The sequence below is a fragment of the Channa argus genome, chromosome 12, assembly GCF_033026475.1.
Source record: "Channa argus isolate prfri chromosome 12, Channa argus male v1.0, whole genome shotgun sequence".
Classification (NCBI taxonomy): domain Eukaryota; kingdom Metazoa; phylum Chordata; class Actinopteri; order Anabantiformes; family Channidae; genus Channa; species Channa argus.
The window spans coordinates 13,545,058-13,559,758 of record NC_090208.1 but is presented as its reverse complement, the minus strand read 5'-3'; the positions used below and the strand labels follow the sequence as shown (position 1 = coordinate 13,559,758).

General features: G+C 37.6%; 1 long non-coding RNA gene across 1 annotated transcript in view; it reads left to right on the top strand.

Moving 5' to 3' along the window:
- The window catches only part of LOC137138185 (uncharacterized), a 94,056-nt gene that overhangs the window by 61,479 nt on the left and 17,876 nt on the right, over positions 1 to 14,701 (top strand). The window lies entirely within an intron of this gene.

Here is a 14,701-nt window from a genome sequence, read left to right as displayed (position 1 = left end):
ACTCCATCCTAATGCATTCTTCCAGGCAGTGACACATTTATAATGAAACAAGTTTTGAAACTAGAATCAGGCCTGTTTGTTTAGTGAACAGGGAGCATTTTTATTGTTCCCTGTAATTTTCTTTTCGGGGTGATGGCATCAGTCCGAACCCATATTGATGGGTAGGCTGCATTTGACCTCTTACAGTCAGGTATTCACAATTTCAACATTTTCAATGTTTATGCACTCATTCACTTTTTGAATCTGACACAAACATCAGGCAGCACAGTTGGAGCTTTGACCCATGTGACTTGTTTTATTGTGTCGACACGCTGAATAAGATACTTGCTGATGTGCTGATGTTTAAACATCTCAGTAACTTCTGTTACCAAGGCTGGAGCCGGTCAGGTGACAGGAAAACACATTTCCCCCTGTGGGTGCTGCAAATGTCGAGTAAATGGTGTTTGTCTTTCATAAATCAGTTTTACAAATAAATGAGAAAAAGTGCACAAACATTAACCCAGATGTGTGATAGGAGGGGAGGTCCAGCTGCTGTCAACCCTGCAGATTATAAAACACAGTGCACAAAACATGCCTGTGATGGAAGTCAAGTAGCCTCCTTTTTGTTTTCAAGAGTCACAAGCACAAAAGATTGCAATTGTTGTGCTAATAGAACAAACTGTTAACTGTTAAACTTTAAAATTGCGTCCAGCCTTGAACAAATATATCATGAGAATAAACGGCTTAAAGCAGCTCAGGAAAGTGCCCCCGACACTTCATGTTTGGTCATTTTGTGTTTGCTTATTATTTTTGTGTCTATTTTAGGACATTTTTTTAAATTTTTTGGGTAATTTTATGTCAATTTGGGGGTGTTTTGTGTCTGTTTTTGGTCATTTTGCACCTCTTTGGATAGTTTCAGATATGGTGATTTGGTACCTTGCTGTGGTCATTATTGTTCACTGTCCTCTTTCAAAAAGTAACTTTAGAGGCTCAAGGAAGGTCTTGTCAAGTAAAAGTCTTGTATTAAAAATGTTTTGGTATATGTTTTACTGTAACCTAAGTAAAAATTATTAATATGCAGAATGACAATTTTTTTACACAAAAGAATATTATACTATTCTATTTTAATATTGGCTGCATTAAGTGCACATCACTTTAATGTTGCACCTGGTAACAGCTAATGTGACTACTGTTTAGTAGTAGTGACTTTTTCCTTGTAGTCCAGACAGCCCTATCGCAATCATTAGCTAATCATGTTATCATTTATTTGTTGATTATTTTGTCTAATTAATCAGAATCTGCAAAGTAAATAGTAACATAACATACTAGATAAATATTCAAGTGAAGTTGGAATCAACAGGAAATATGTACATGTATTTAGATGCTTTCCACCACTTCTTTAAATGTATATATTTTGCAGTTTATCTACATTTAGATTTACATTATACTTTGTTTATGTACTTTATGTTTGTCTCTAATAAATGCTGCAGATATAGTTGGCTGGTTTGGACGATTATCATTTTTGGGTATTGTTTGTTGGCTCAGGCAGCATGCTGATAAGCACATGATTCAATAGCATAGTACCTGCTGTACCTAACTGTGGGAGGAGGTAGGACCAGTTTAGTTGCTGACGAATTCAGGAAAAAAATTGAAATAAATGATTTATTCTTAGATAAATACAGATAGAGGGGTTTGATATTGTACAGTTCATATTTGTCACTTCTAATTTTGGACTGAATGGGGAAAAAAAACAAAACAAAACACAACTTAAACATTAATTATATCAGTATAATATTCACAAATAATGATATTGCTAAAACACAGCAGCAGAAAGCCAAGAGTATGACTCACTGTCTTATCTCATCCTCATGGCTCATCCAGGGTGTTGAACCAGTGACCTTACAGTCACTAGCCTGTCTTCAACAGCTTCCTCACAAAGTTCCCAGTAGCATCCACGCCCCTGCAGTGGCGCACCCACTGGTCCAAGGTCAATGCCACAGACTTCAGTAGCTGTGAGCTGTACTGTCTGGATGTACTCCATCTGTATTGGAGAGATAACGTCTGTTGTGATACAGTCTTTAATTATTAATGGAAAGCACCTCTAAATGTATACTTAGAAAACGAATGTCCAAGTTGTTCTTTCTGTGATAAGACAGCCAACATACAAAAAACCAAACCTGACAACAATCGGAAAAAAAAAAGAAAACATTTTGTCCTGATGTCCTTTTGATACTGTGCATCCTTTAACCAATTCTCAGATTTAAGTTGTTTCTTCGGCTTTAGGTGCTGTTTTTGTTGCTTTTGTTACATTCTATTAATTCTTTTTATTATATACCAGAGTGTATATTTACTCATATTTGTTTAATGTCCTGCTTATTATTTTAAGCTTGTAGAAAAATAAGTTTCTCTGCTGCCTCGAAAATACAAGTTAACTGAAGTCAATTTTCATAGTGAGGCCCAAGTCATTTTAAGAGTTTTAAAATAAACTTGGTTACGTTGGCTAAACTTGAGAAAACTAGTTAACAGTGAAATCTGAAGTGTTTGTTGTAAACATCTGCATTCAACACTAATCTTATTTTTTATCAAAAACAATTTAATATGTAATAAATCCTCAAAGAACATTTACAAAGTGAATGTTTTTGTCAAGTTACCAAACAATGTCTCAAACAAGGCATGCTGGGAAGTCTGGTACTGTAGTTTGCTATGAGCTAATTCTCAGAAGTCCATTCAGTCAACTCACCAAGAGGCTGTTAGACGTGCTGCGCATTAGGTTTACATTAAATTAAGAAAAGGTGAAATAGAAAAAGTGGTTAAATCCCAAATGTATGCGTCATCACATCAAAAGGGACTGATCTATTCAGACAGAATATCTGTCCTGTTGTTTACTGAATAAAAGATGACTTTTGGTCTGAACAAGTTTAATTGTATTTTGTTCATTCATTGTTCATTATTTCATGTTTTTGTGGATGTTTCTCTTTTGCTTGTTTTAATGAATCAAAGTTACACCAGAGTTCAATTTTAATCCTTATTTGCTTTGTGCAACATATAAAATATGACATGTACATGTTTTTCATTTAGCTTTTTGCAGTATTTCGCTTTCATAATCAGATTTCAGGGTCTTGTGGATTAGGTTTTATTTTGACTAATGGTTGTCCATTAGTGTGAACTTGTTGACACTGTGGAAGCAGTTCAGAAGGACAACTCGGTCTAATTTACTATATTTTAACTGCTTGTCAGCGCATTTGAGCCATAGCAACACATGTGGATTGAATTGGAAAGAACAATTTCAATTTTGTAATTGGCTCCTTGTGCAGTGAATTATACTTACATTGGCCTCAGTGCTTTTCAACATGGGTTGTGCAGCGTTAACTGGACGCGAGCTCCAAGCAGACCAGTCAAGGAGAACAGAATAACCAAACGGTCTCTGCAGAGAGCACTGCTTTGGAGTGATCAGCCTACTGTTTAATGAACACAAAGACAGTTGTGAGGCATGACAAGGAGCAATGAGTGGGAGAGCAGGCTGAGTGAAAGCTCAGCATGAACCCAATAGTTGGCTGATTGTTATGGGATGAAAGTCTAACAATAGTGTTACAATAGAAAATCTTACTAATATGATATTTATTTGCAGGTAAGAATTCAGAATAATCTAATTTGCATGTTTGCTGTTAGGAAAGAGATTTTGACAATGTTAGTAATCGAAATCCACATGAGTAAATAGTTCATTTTTAGGTCATGTGGAGCAAGATGCATCCTCCATTGACGTTTTATTAAAATGGGACAAGTCACACATTGGCTCTGGCAGTTCCTCCTTTATTGGTGAACAACAAATCGCAGATTCCTATTGCTCTGTCTGAGCTGTCATATTTGAGTTTATTAGTATTTCCCCCCAGTTAAAGCGCTCAGCTGGATGTTTTAAATCTGACTTTTTGAAGGAATTAAATTCTAAGCCAACTCCAAAATTATGTAATATTTTAAGACTCCGTGTGTTCACTGATCCTCTGGAAACGCTCAGAATGGAGGTACAGCTCAATGATCATCACCAGCAGCTCATATCAGGGGATAAATATGTGAAGAAAAAATAAATATTACTGCCACATGTTGATCACAAATACAGAAAAGCTATTAACACTATGTGTTTTTTCACAAATGAGAGCGAAGCCACGAGAAATGAAGGAGGTCCAGCCTATAACACATCACTTAATTATTTATTTTTTATTATTCACTGTGGTTTTCACATTTACATATTCATACAAGCTTTTTCTTTCACAACAAGAAAATCACTCAAAAATAAAAAAAGAATTTAGTAGCACACCGCGATGATCTTTAGTGTATTTGAATGGTTGTATTTATCTAAAGTTAAACTTGTTAAAATGTACCTAATTTAGATTCCATCTGTGACTGGTTCCCACCTCCCTTACTTATGTTTTGGCACTACACTCAATTATCTCATTTCTAATAGTCTATTTAAAAACCTCAGATATTTTTGGACAGTAGATACAACAACAAACCTGCTGTTTGCCATATTTAGGATGTCAGGTGTGAATAGCCACATAACTGGAGCCAAATCTACATTTAAGTCATCAATAACACAATTAAACAGTAGTTTATTTAAATTGTTAACGCCCACAATGCCCAAGTTACACTGCTCCTGAGGAAAGTGATGCCGCACCCTCAATTAGAGACAGTCGGGGATATTATGGGCTTCATGTTTTCATCAATAGTGCTAGTCAATACAGTCTACTGAAAGAGTATAATATTTATTAAAGCCAGTGGACACACCACATTGTCTTACCTCCAATTAAAGAATTTTTTTTGTTGTTGTTGTCTTTTTATCCTCTGCGTTATGTTTTGGTAATTTTCAAAAACTGCTGCATTGCTTATGAGATAAAATAACTGGACTGAGATGGACCAATGAGGGATAAAAAAAATATGACCTATAAGCTCGCTCTCTCTCACATACAGCTCTCACACACACAGCTCTCAGAAACACTGATCACACACACGCAGTGCACACACAGTACAGAAACATACGCACGCAAACAGTACACACACACACACACACACACACAGAGTGCACACACACACGCACAGTGCACACAGATTTGAATTATTTTCCTCTAGTATATTTCACACCTCCACAATTTCCACAGGGAACACCTTTTACTTATTCATCTCTGTTGTCCAATACTCATCTAGTTTTTAAAAAGCATTAATAATTTAGTGCTGACTATGAGTACAGTCAGTGCCACATGCTTCAGTAATGGATCCCGTCATAATGATCAACGAGCCGCCTGCCCAGCAGCCAATAAAACTAATAAGCAATGGACAATTTAATGCATAATTACAAGGTACAGTAAGCAGGATTGCTTGTGATGGTTGTTTACTGAGACTAGAATCACATTTGGTTCCTTTGATGATTGGTGCTTGGTTCCTATAGTTCACGTGTTAAGTCTCATACTCGCTCCAAGGGAAGTTTAAGTCTTTTGGGGCAACTCAAGTAAGAAGTCCCAGACTGGACAAAGCTGTATTTCCAGCAAGCAAATGCATTGCATTTGTATTAAATATAGTATTTATAAATTCCATAAAGTTGTGCAGAGCTGGAATGATTACTGAATTAATCTATTAGTTCACTAAAACCAAAATACTGAAGTCACTTTTTAACTTTTTATTAAAAACTATTTTCAGATAAAGGACTGTTTGATGATGCTACGGTTTACTCTGGGCAAATAGTTTTTGGTTGAGTAAAATAATAAGCTGATTAATATAGAGTGAAAATGATTGTTGTTTGTGTCGTTACAGCACAATAGAACTGGTTTGTGTCTCCAGACAAAGGAAGGGTGGCACCCTGCAGGTTAGGAGCTCATAAGAGGATTGTGAACCATTAGTTCGGCTATTGTGAATCCAGCTTTGTTGCAGCTCTTTCGCACTTTTAATCTCCACAACTGATGTATAATAAAAAAGAATATTTTTTAAAGAGTAAGAATGGAACTGGATGGAACCTCTTGACACATTAATCAGGCCAATACTTTGAGTCAGAAAATTTGCGAAACCCTAACAGGTCTGATTTGGATATAAGACATTGCTTCGCACTGGGTCACCTTGGCAGCAAACAGTGCTTTATGTAGGATGGAAACACAGCTGAATGTGAGCTCAATTAGGTTCGTGTCAGAGATTGGAGAAAGGCTGCAGTTTTGTGGACTGCTGTATGAGAGTGAGATTGGAGTCGAAGATTGTGAGGAGCTAGGCAATGGAGGGTTTGAAACACATAGCACTGCAGGTTTTATTCCGCTTTGGTCAATAATAATGGAGAGATCAAGAACGTGAGCAGGATTTCTACGGGAAGACGAGCAGCTCAGGTTGTACACACTGCGCTAAGGCAAGTGTCCGGCAGAAATATCAAAGGAAATCACAGTCCTAGGGATGAATATCAAAAGGAGAAAAAGCTGCACTGTAATAACTGTATGGTGCTGTCCTCCTGTAAAATACAGCCAAAACAACCAACCCTAAATGTATTGCTGTGGGGAAACACGTAGCAACTGGTATTTACACATAGAAAACTGAGCCAGCAGGTGGATGGATGGGTCAACAAAGCCTATTCTCTCTATTCTCTCCTTGTCACTTAGACCTAAAGACAATTGTGATTGATTAACCGGACAAATATTTCACAGATCTTAAAAACGTGTCCCAACAAATGTTTATGTTAAACTGTGAATAAAATGACACAGAAGTAAGGTTGTACTTCACAACCATGATCTATATTTCATCATTGTCTGGCCGTCAGTGTCCTTGTGTTTGACATAATAAATGGTTATGGACGTCATTGTAACATGACAGCTTCTGTCAACATGGCCTACCATTAGGACAATGGCTCCAAATTAGATTCTGTCATTGAACACATGCTATAAATAGTTGTAGAGTTGTTCTTCTTGTCCACACTGTTTGCTGGTAAATATGTTTTTAAGTCATTACTCACGATTTGCTGTGGAGTTACGCATCATGAAAGCAATTTGCAAACTCTGTTTTTTTTCTTCCATATCTCCTCAGGCAACTCTTTTCTAATCTTTCTCTTGTCCGTGTTCTCTGCAGTGCACACTGATCCCAAACAGCTCAGTGAGGATTCGACTCCTCTCACAGCCTCTTTGTTTTTGGTTTGTATCCAACCACAGACATGCAGGTATACTGTACATCACAAAGAAAAGCCTTACATTTTTAACACTTATTGTTTTAACTTTAAATAATACTTTTACATGACATGAACATAACATATATCCAGGTTCAGTTTGACCACATGCACTGGGCTCTGACTCCACTTGTTAAAAGAAACATGAGGTTTTTTGTTTGGATGCATAATGGCTAACAACTATGTATGCTTTTCATTTCCTACCATTGTTTTGAATTAGATTGATTCAGGCTGGTTTTAGACTTGATATATTCATGAGTCGTTCTTCCAATAATTGATTTAGTTGTTATTCAGAAGACTAAGTCGGCCATGATTATCTTTTATTCTAACAGATACAAATTGTCCTTTTCGCAGAAGTGTGAGTCATGACGAATGAGTAACAGAATAAATGAGAGAGCTTTGTGGACCCTCGAGCATCGGTTACAATGCATTCATATCCCTTTCAGTGATTTGCTCTATATCATATATTCTTATAAAAACAAAACTGATTCATCACTGATTAGGTGACATTTTAAAGCCATTTTTATTAATTTTTATATCTGTTCTGCTTTCGTGTGCTTGACTCTGGCCGTGCTCCTGGGTGAGTTGTGACTTTGTTTTAAAGATCAATAAATTACTATATATACACAGAGCAATGAACAACATAGTCATCTGTAAGTTGATAAATAGAGGACTTTGTACATTCATATTGTATTTTTCTAAGCAAATTATAACCAAGACTCTATGAATAATTGATCAGGTTTGTCTTTTTTTTTATCTGGGAGGGACACTTACCATATGTTGTGCCTGCTTTACTTTCGTGACCTTCTGAAACATTCATGTCACTCATCTTGAAACATGCTCAGCATGGGAGAAGAGCAGACACTTTTTGCTGAATAGCATGAAGAAGAAAAAAATAAGCAAAGAGAAAGGAAAGGCATTCATGTGAAAGTAAAGCTATCTACAAGTCTACAATCTACAAGTCACTTCTTTTCACTTTTCACAAGTCACATTATATCTCATAAGCATGAAAACAAGCTACGTGGCCAAACAGGATTATTACTGAACTAAATATAGATGCTCTAATGCACTTTTCCTTATCATGAGGAGTAAAAAGCTGCAAAACTGAACTGATGATCATTTAATGGTCCACAGACCAAAAGGACAGTAGTTCGATTACTAGTCTCTCCTAGCTATGTGTCAAAGTGTCCTTGAGCAAGACACTGAACCCCAACTTGCTTCGGTGGATCAGGTGAGCACCTTGCATGTTAGCCACCACCATTTGTGTGTGTGTGTGTGTGTGTGTGTGTGTGTTTGTGTGTGTGTGTGAATGAGAAGCAACATTGTAAAGCGCTTTGGACAAACAGCAGCCATTTACCAATTACCAAATGGTCATTAAATATGGAATGTTGCTTGTTTTGCCTTGGACATGCACCATTATACAATACAGCTTTGTCTAATAAAAGAAATGAGACAGCTTTTGTCTGTCTTTATCAAAAATTAGGAATCCATTGTTTTAAACCATAGTTTTTATTTTGGTGATAATAATGCCACCGGTTTTACAAATGGACAAGTGATCAAACATTTACCACCTTCATATATTAATAACTGTAGTTGTTTTATTTCCTGTGTGAAATTGCAATTTTACAGTGATCCTCTACTCTCATATCTGCAGTCATAGATATAATAATTGATTAGGTTCAAGAGTAGGTCCTGGCACAGCAAATCCACCATAAAGATGAAGCAACCTCCACCTGTGTACTGGGGTTTCCTTCAGCCTACAGCATGGCAGCAGATAACATATCCATATAAATATTAATGCACTCATTGATGATAATGGGCTGACTGTGCTGGCTGACTGCTGCACACTTTAGAGGATGACTTGTTATGTCAGCAGTTTAGAAAGTTGCACTGTACCAACCAAAAACACGATTTAAAATTCAAGGTAGCATGCATACAAATCTGACAAAAGAAACATTTAAAATATAAAACACACTTAGAGACATTGGCCTTAACTGGAAAAAACACCACATTCACAAAAAAAAATCACATACTGTTTTTTCTTACATTCAGATTTGAAGGATTTTAGCTGAAGGACCTTAGAAAAAGTATCATACTGTACCTTGTAAGAGTCATGTCTTTAAAACATGAAATTTATTTACATTCCAACTCCTCCCGCTCATTGGGAGAAGAGTTAGATTTCCCCAAAAACAAAAGAGATGATTTCCATTAAATAACTGATGCTTTAGTGGCAGAGGAGTGGTCAGTGTTGTGCCCAGACCCTCACTATGGGCACAAACGGAGAGTAATACAAATGAGACTGACTGCTTTGCAGCCACACCATACATCAGTGGATCTTCTGAGCCATCTGTGAAAATAATGTCTGACAATGCAGGAAAATGAAATAATGAATCACTGCCATCCCCCTGATGTCTCACAACTTTATCTGCTCACTTGCAGCAAACCGCCTGCTCCAATCACTTCAGCAAGCACAGAAAAGGCTCACGTGCGAGCAGATGTGCTCCCCATCACCATTCCTGAAAGGCTACCGAGTTAATCCACAAATTGAATTCCCCTTTGAAACAATACCTTACTCTGATCATAATGACATACCCAGAAAGGGAAAGTTAATAGATTATAGACTCAGGTGCCTGCATTAGTAACGTTGCTCCTTTACAGCTGCAGACTTGAGCTAAATTAGAGTTTGAATGGTGTTGCGTCATTGAAATGTTACTAGTGTATATTTGGTTCATTCTGTCACAGAGGCACATAAATCGAAATTTATAAATTATATGCAATAATAATCACATCAACAGCTATTAAAGAAATCAACATACCCTGACACAGTAGTTGCTCAGTTGCACATTTCCAAAGCTAAAATGTTAGCAGCTTTAAAGTTGTATATATGAAACAAGAAGTCAGTTTGGTCACGGTAAATAGTTTGTCTTCATTCAAATTGGCACTAATGCAGTAAATTATATAAATTAGCCAGCCTTTATATGAAAGTACACTATTTATTGTATGTGTTTCATAAAAGCCATGGACACTTTCTTATGTTTTCCAGCTGTCAAGCTTAAGTTAAGGGGACCAGGACACAAAATTAAATCACTGATTGGTCAGTTCACCTGCACAGTGGAGATGTAATGCATTTACAGTAAAAATGTAATTAGCATTAAACACATCTTAAGAGTCTGCAGATGTGCTAGAAATTCTGTAGCCATTGTGACACAAAGATGCCAGACTGCCAGCCTGGGCAGGAAGTGAATATTGGCTGAAAGTTGTCGATCTGTGCAGAAAATGGATCTCAATACAAAGGTGGTTAGGTTAAAAGTCAGCCATAGGTATAAGGTTTATCTCCATTCAGTGTTTTCATGCAGTCACAAATTGGCATTGAGCTGAGGTTGATGTTAAATTTTTACAGTTTATCCTGGAAAAGGTGTTGAGATGTTTCACAGGAGAAGATTTGAGTTCACGGTCGCACAATTAGTCTGAGGATCCAGCAAAGGCTTTGTCATTTATCATCTGCTGATCTTGAGCATTTGTACAAAATAGAATGCCCAGTAATTCGTGTTACATTAGTCTGCACCAGTGGGGTGGAGTGACCGACTAATGCTGCCATTCTGGAGTCATACTGTGCCCAGAGCTACTCCTCTGATTATTCCTTAGGAATGTTTGAGTAATGAACAAACAACTGGAACTTCAGGGTTATGTATTGGTTAGTCAATACTAAATATGAGACCTGTGTCCTTTATTTTCAATCACCATGTTTTATTTGTTCATTATCAATATCCTGCTGAGATCAATTCAGTTAATAGTGTGACATTTAAGGTACAGTATATCTAGTACTCATTCAAATGAAGCTGCCAAGGTAATTTTGTTAATTGATACAGTCTGTAATACTGTCTTATATTACAGAACATTGTCTCTTTAAGGCCAGACTGTATTAGACATACATTCTTCCAAGGATTATGATCTGTTATGTGACCCTTTGACATTTAAAGTAAATCAGCATTTACCTACACTGAAGTAATAATGGACCAAGTCAATTATCAGGAGTACTCATGAAGCAATGAAGCTAAGAATCCTTAAAAAAATGAAGGCTTCTGAATTTCAAGCGATTCAGGTTTACATGTGAGAAAAGGGCTTCTAAATCTATCTTTTGATGAAAACTCCTCCACATTTATTCTACATGCCTCAGGCCTAAGAAGAGGGACACCACTCAGTTCATTATTACTTGATTAGCTCCACTGTGACTCATACGACACATTGTGCACAAAATTGCATCTTGTCTGAATGTCATTAAAACCAAACATCACGGTGATGAGTCTGAAAAGTTTCTTGGTTTACGTAATATTCCGCATTGGGCAAATTGAGCATTGGGAGCACACGACATGACAATAGTGTTGCATGCTCTGCTTGATTTACTCAAACAACATGTAAATGTATAAATTCTAAATTTGTGCCCTTTGTGAGATTATGCAAGATTCTTTAAGGCCTTTAAGCTTTTTCCAGAGAGCTCTAAGGGCAGAGTAGTTTTAATTGAAAGCGACAGGGATAACAGGGGATAGGTAGGAGTGCATACTTCCTTTCCTTCAACCAGTCAAGTGCGGGATAAATGTCAAGCCATGGAAAGGCCAGGCTCAGAAATGAAGATGGCTGTTGACTCCCTGAAATGTCAACTAAAATCTGTGTCACTGTACAAGGAACACATGAAGAAAGTCCCTGCAAAAGAAATTATTCAGTACTGTACAGCATCTAAATCGGTGTGTTACACACACGACATACTCATATGTCTCACTAGATGAATAAATGGTAAGTGGCTCATTGCTCCAAAAAAGTGAGGGTTTGCTAAAGCTTCTTGGACATTAGCAAAGATGAATTGCTGTGGGATCATGAGCCCTCTGCTGTGCCTGTACTCATGTTCAGAGAGAGATGCTGGTTTCACTTCGCTGCTCCACCTCACTAACACTTATTGACTTTTTGGGAGAAATGGATTCAGGTGCATTTTATCATTTTTGGTGCTTGCTGTGGAGGGTTGGGTCAAGAGCTCTATGGAAGTGTGGGGGAGGAGCTGCAGTTTCATATGCGAAAGTAAAAACTAAATGATTTATGATCTATTATGGCTCACCGCTGATTGTAATGTATTAACCTTAGAAAACACGAGTACTCCATCTTGTTCTCCTGCCCTGAAAATGGAAATAGAGTTCCTTTTTTCTAATTTTGAGCTGCAAGCTGTGTCACTTCAGCTGCCTGATTTGGCACAAATCACAAGTGCTTCCTGGTGATAACAACAAGTGCAGTTTGAAATTACAGTAAACAGTCCTTGAGTAGCTACTTTGCCAAACTATAACAACGAGAGGCAACTGGTTTCTTATTGCGCAGACAACGTGTCACATAATTTTAATAAAGAAGCTGCAGCATAATATAACTATATTATAAAAATACCGGTAATACATGAACACTATTACTGCATCATATTAAAGATCTAAACATCTGGGCTGAGAATGAAGTAACACCTAAGCTGCCTGCTTCCCACTCACCAAACCAGGTCGACCATAACACACCAGTTGTGGCCTCTGTTAGCCGATGTACGTTGTTATGCCTGACTTGTAGAAGCCATAACAAAGTAGGGACAGCAACCATTAAATAACCAAATAATTTATAAACAAAAACGTGGTATCGAATAAGCAAATCAGTAGTGAAGTGAGGGTGATGGATGCTGTGAAATATATGTCCTTTAACAAAACAAACTACAAAGCTATGCTGGGTGTCAACAAGGCACCAGCCAGCAAAGTGATAGAGGCAGGAACATCCTGAACTCAGACCAGCTTTATAGACTTTATAGTCACCAGCAGGTGACTGCTCATTAAGGTAGGAGGAGCCGAGGATCAAGGTGAACCTAGAAAAACTGCAACGGGCCAAGGAAATACTTTCACTTTTAGGTCCAGGCTGGTGAGGTTCCTCCAACTTTCCAAGTCAAAAATGTGACTTCAGGTGGCGATCCAGGTCAACTTCATAAATGGGAACTCATAAATTCTCACTTCTCAGTTCAAATAGAAAGATAAATGCAACAAGTGTCCTGTTATAACTTCACTATGAAACCCGCTGTTTCAGAGGATGAGCATTTTTAAAGTTAAGTGACAACAACAGCTAATGTTTGGTTTCCATTAGAAGAGGAAGTGTCAAACAGCGATGCTGATATCTGTGAGTAAACTTACCAGCATAAAACAAAACACAAGAAACATACGCGCATCATTTCCCGCGAATCCCTCGTGATGAGGTGGGCGGTGTGAATCCAGTGGGAGCATGGTGAACTTCGCCACTAACAACAGATACTACAATATGAATACATGACTACAGTATGTGAATCGTTTGAATGGCTTTTGTTGCGCAAAATGCAGATCATAAATTGGATCAGACCAGGGTTTTATTTATTTAAAAAAATAGAAAAAGATTGTAACTTTAATCTGTGAGAATACTGACTGCCGGAGACTGTCAATGTATGAAAATAACTAAAAACTTATAGACAGTAGTTTTAAAAGATCTGAAATTAAACATGTAGCAGAAAGTTCAAATGTCTTCTTTTGGAAACAAAGAGAGGAATTTTCAGCCTGCAAGTATTTTTATATGAAGGAAAGTAAAGCACCAAAGTACCCTCTATCAAAATCACACACTCCTTCCCATAGCCAAACACTATGTTTTTTTATTTTCTGCAGGTGCTTCATCCTCTGAATGTGACAGATTGATGTTCATGTGCTCTCTTCCTTCACGATTCTCTAAACCCTCTCTGGTACAAGCAGCAGTTAGATTTAAGTGCTAAATCATGTCTGAGCAAAGATAAACCACCAAGCCTGAGGATCAAGAGTCAAGAGCTTTTCTTTCCTCTTGAAGAAGGGACACGTCTGCTCTTTGGTTGCTATGGAAGAAATTGCCTCTATCCTTCTCCAAAGATTACAAACATCAGAATTTGCTATGGGTGATATGTTTACAGGCGACTAAAATAGTTTCCAGAACTTTAAACCTCCTGTTGTTAACTAAACACCTTACCAAGTATCCTTATTTATTTATCCATCTGAATACCTTTTCTCTAATTATTGTTCCCAGAAATGTCCATCAAAATGCAAACAAAAAAATAACATTGCCCTGAATTTCCCACTGCTCCTTTTAGTTTCTGTTAATAATGAAACTCCCTCCCCCGGCTCCTCTTCCTCCTAACAAGCTTCAGCTTTTTGCTCACTTGAGCATCAGTAATCCCAAAGCATAACCAAATCCTTCAACGTCGAGGCATATTCAGTATTTCACCCTGACGTCCTGACTCTACTGCTTTCATGTTTGCCTCAAGGACTCTTGAGAAATGGGTTGGGTTAAAAGAGGGTCAGGGGTCACTCTTTGAGGAGCTGGTGCGTCTGTGCCTGTCCCCCGGGTGTCCCTCCAATGTGCCATGGTGATTGTCATCGTGAAAGCTCTCCTGCTCTTTCACAGTTGTAATGTGCTCTTTCACAGCTCATCACGACACGCCGAACAAAAGACAGGCAAAACATACATCACCTGTTTCCACATTTT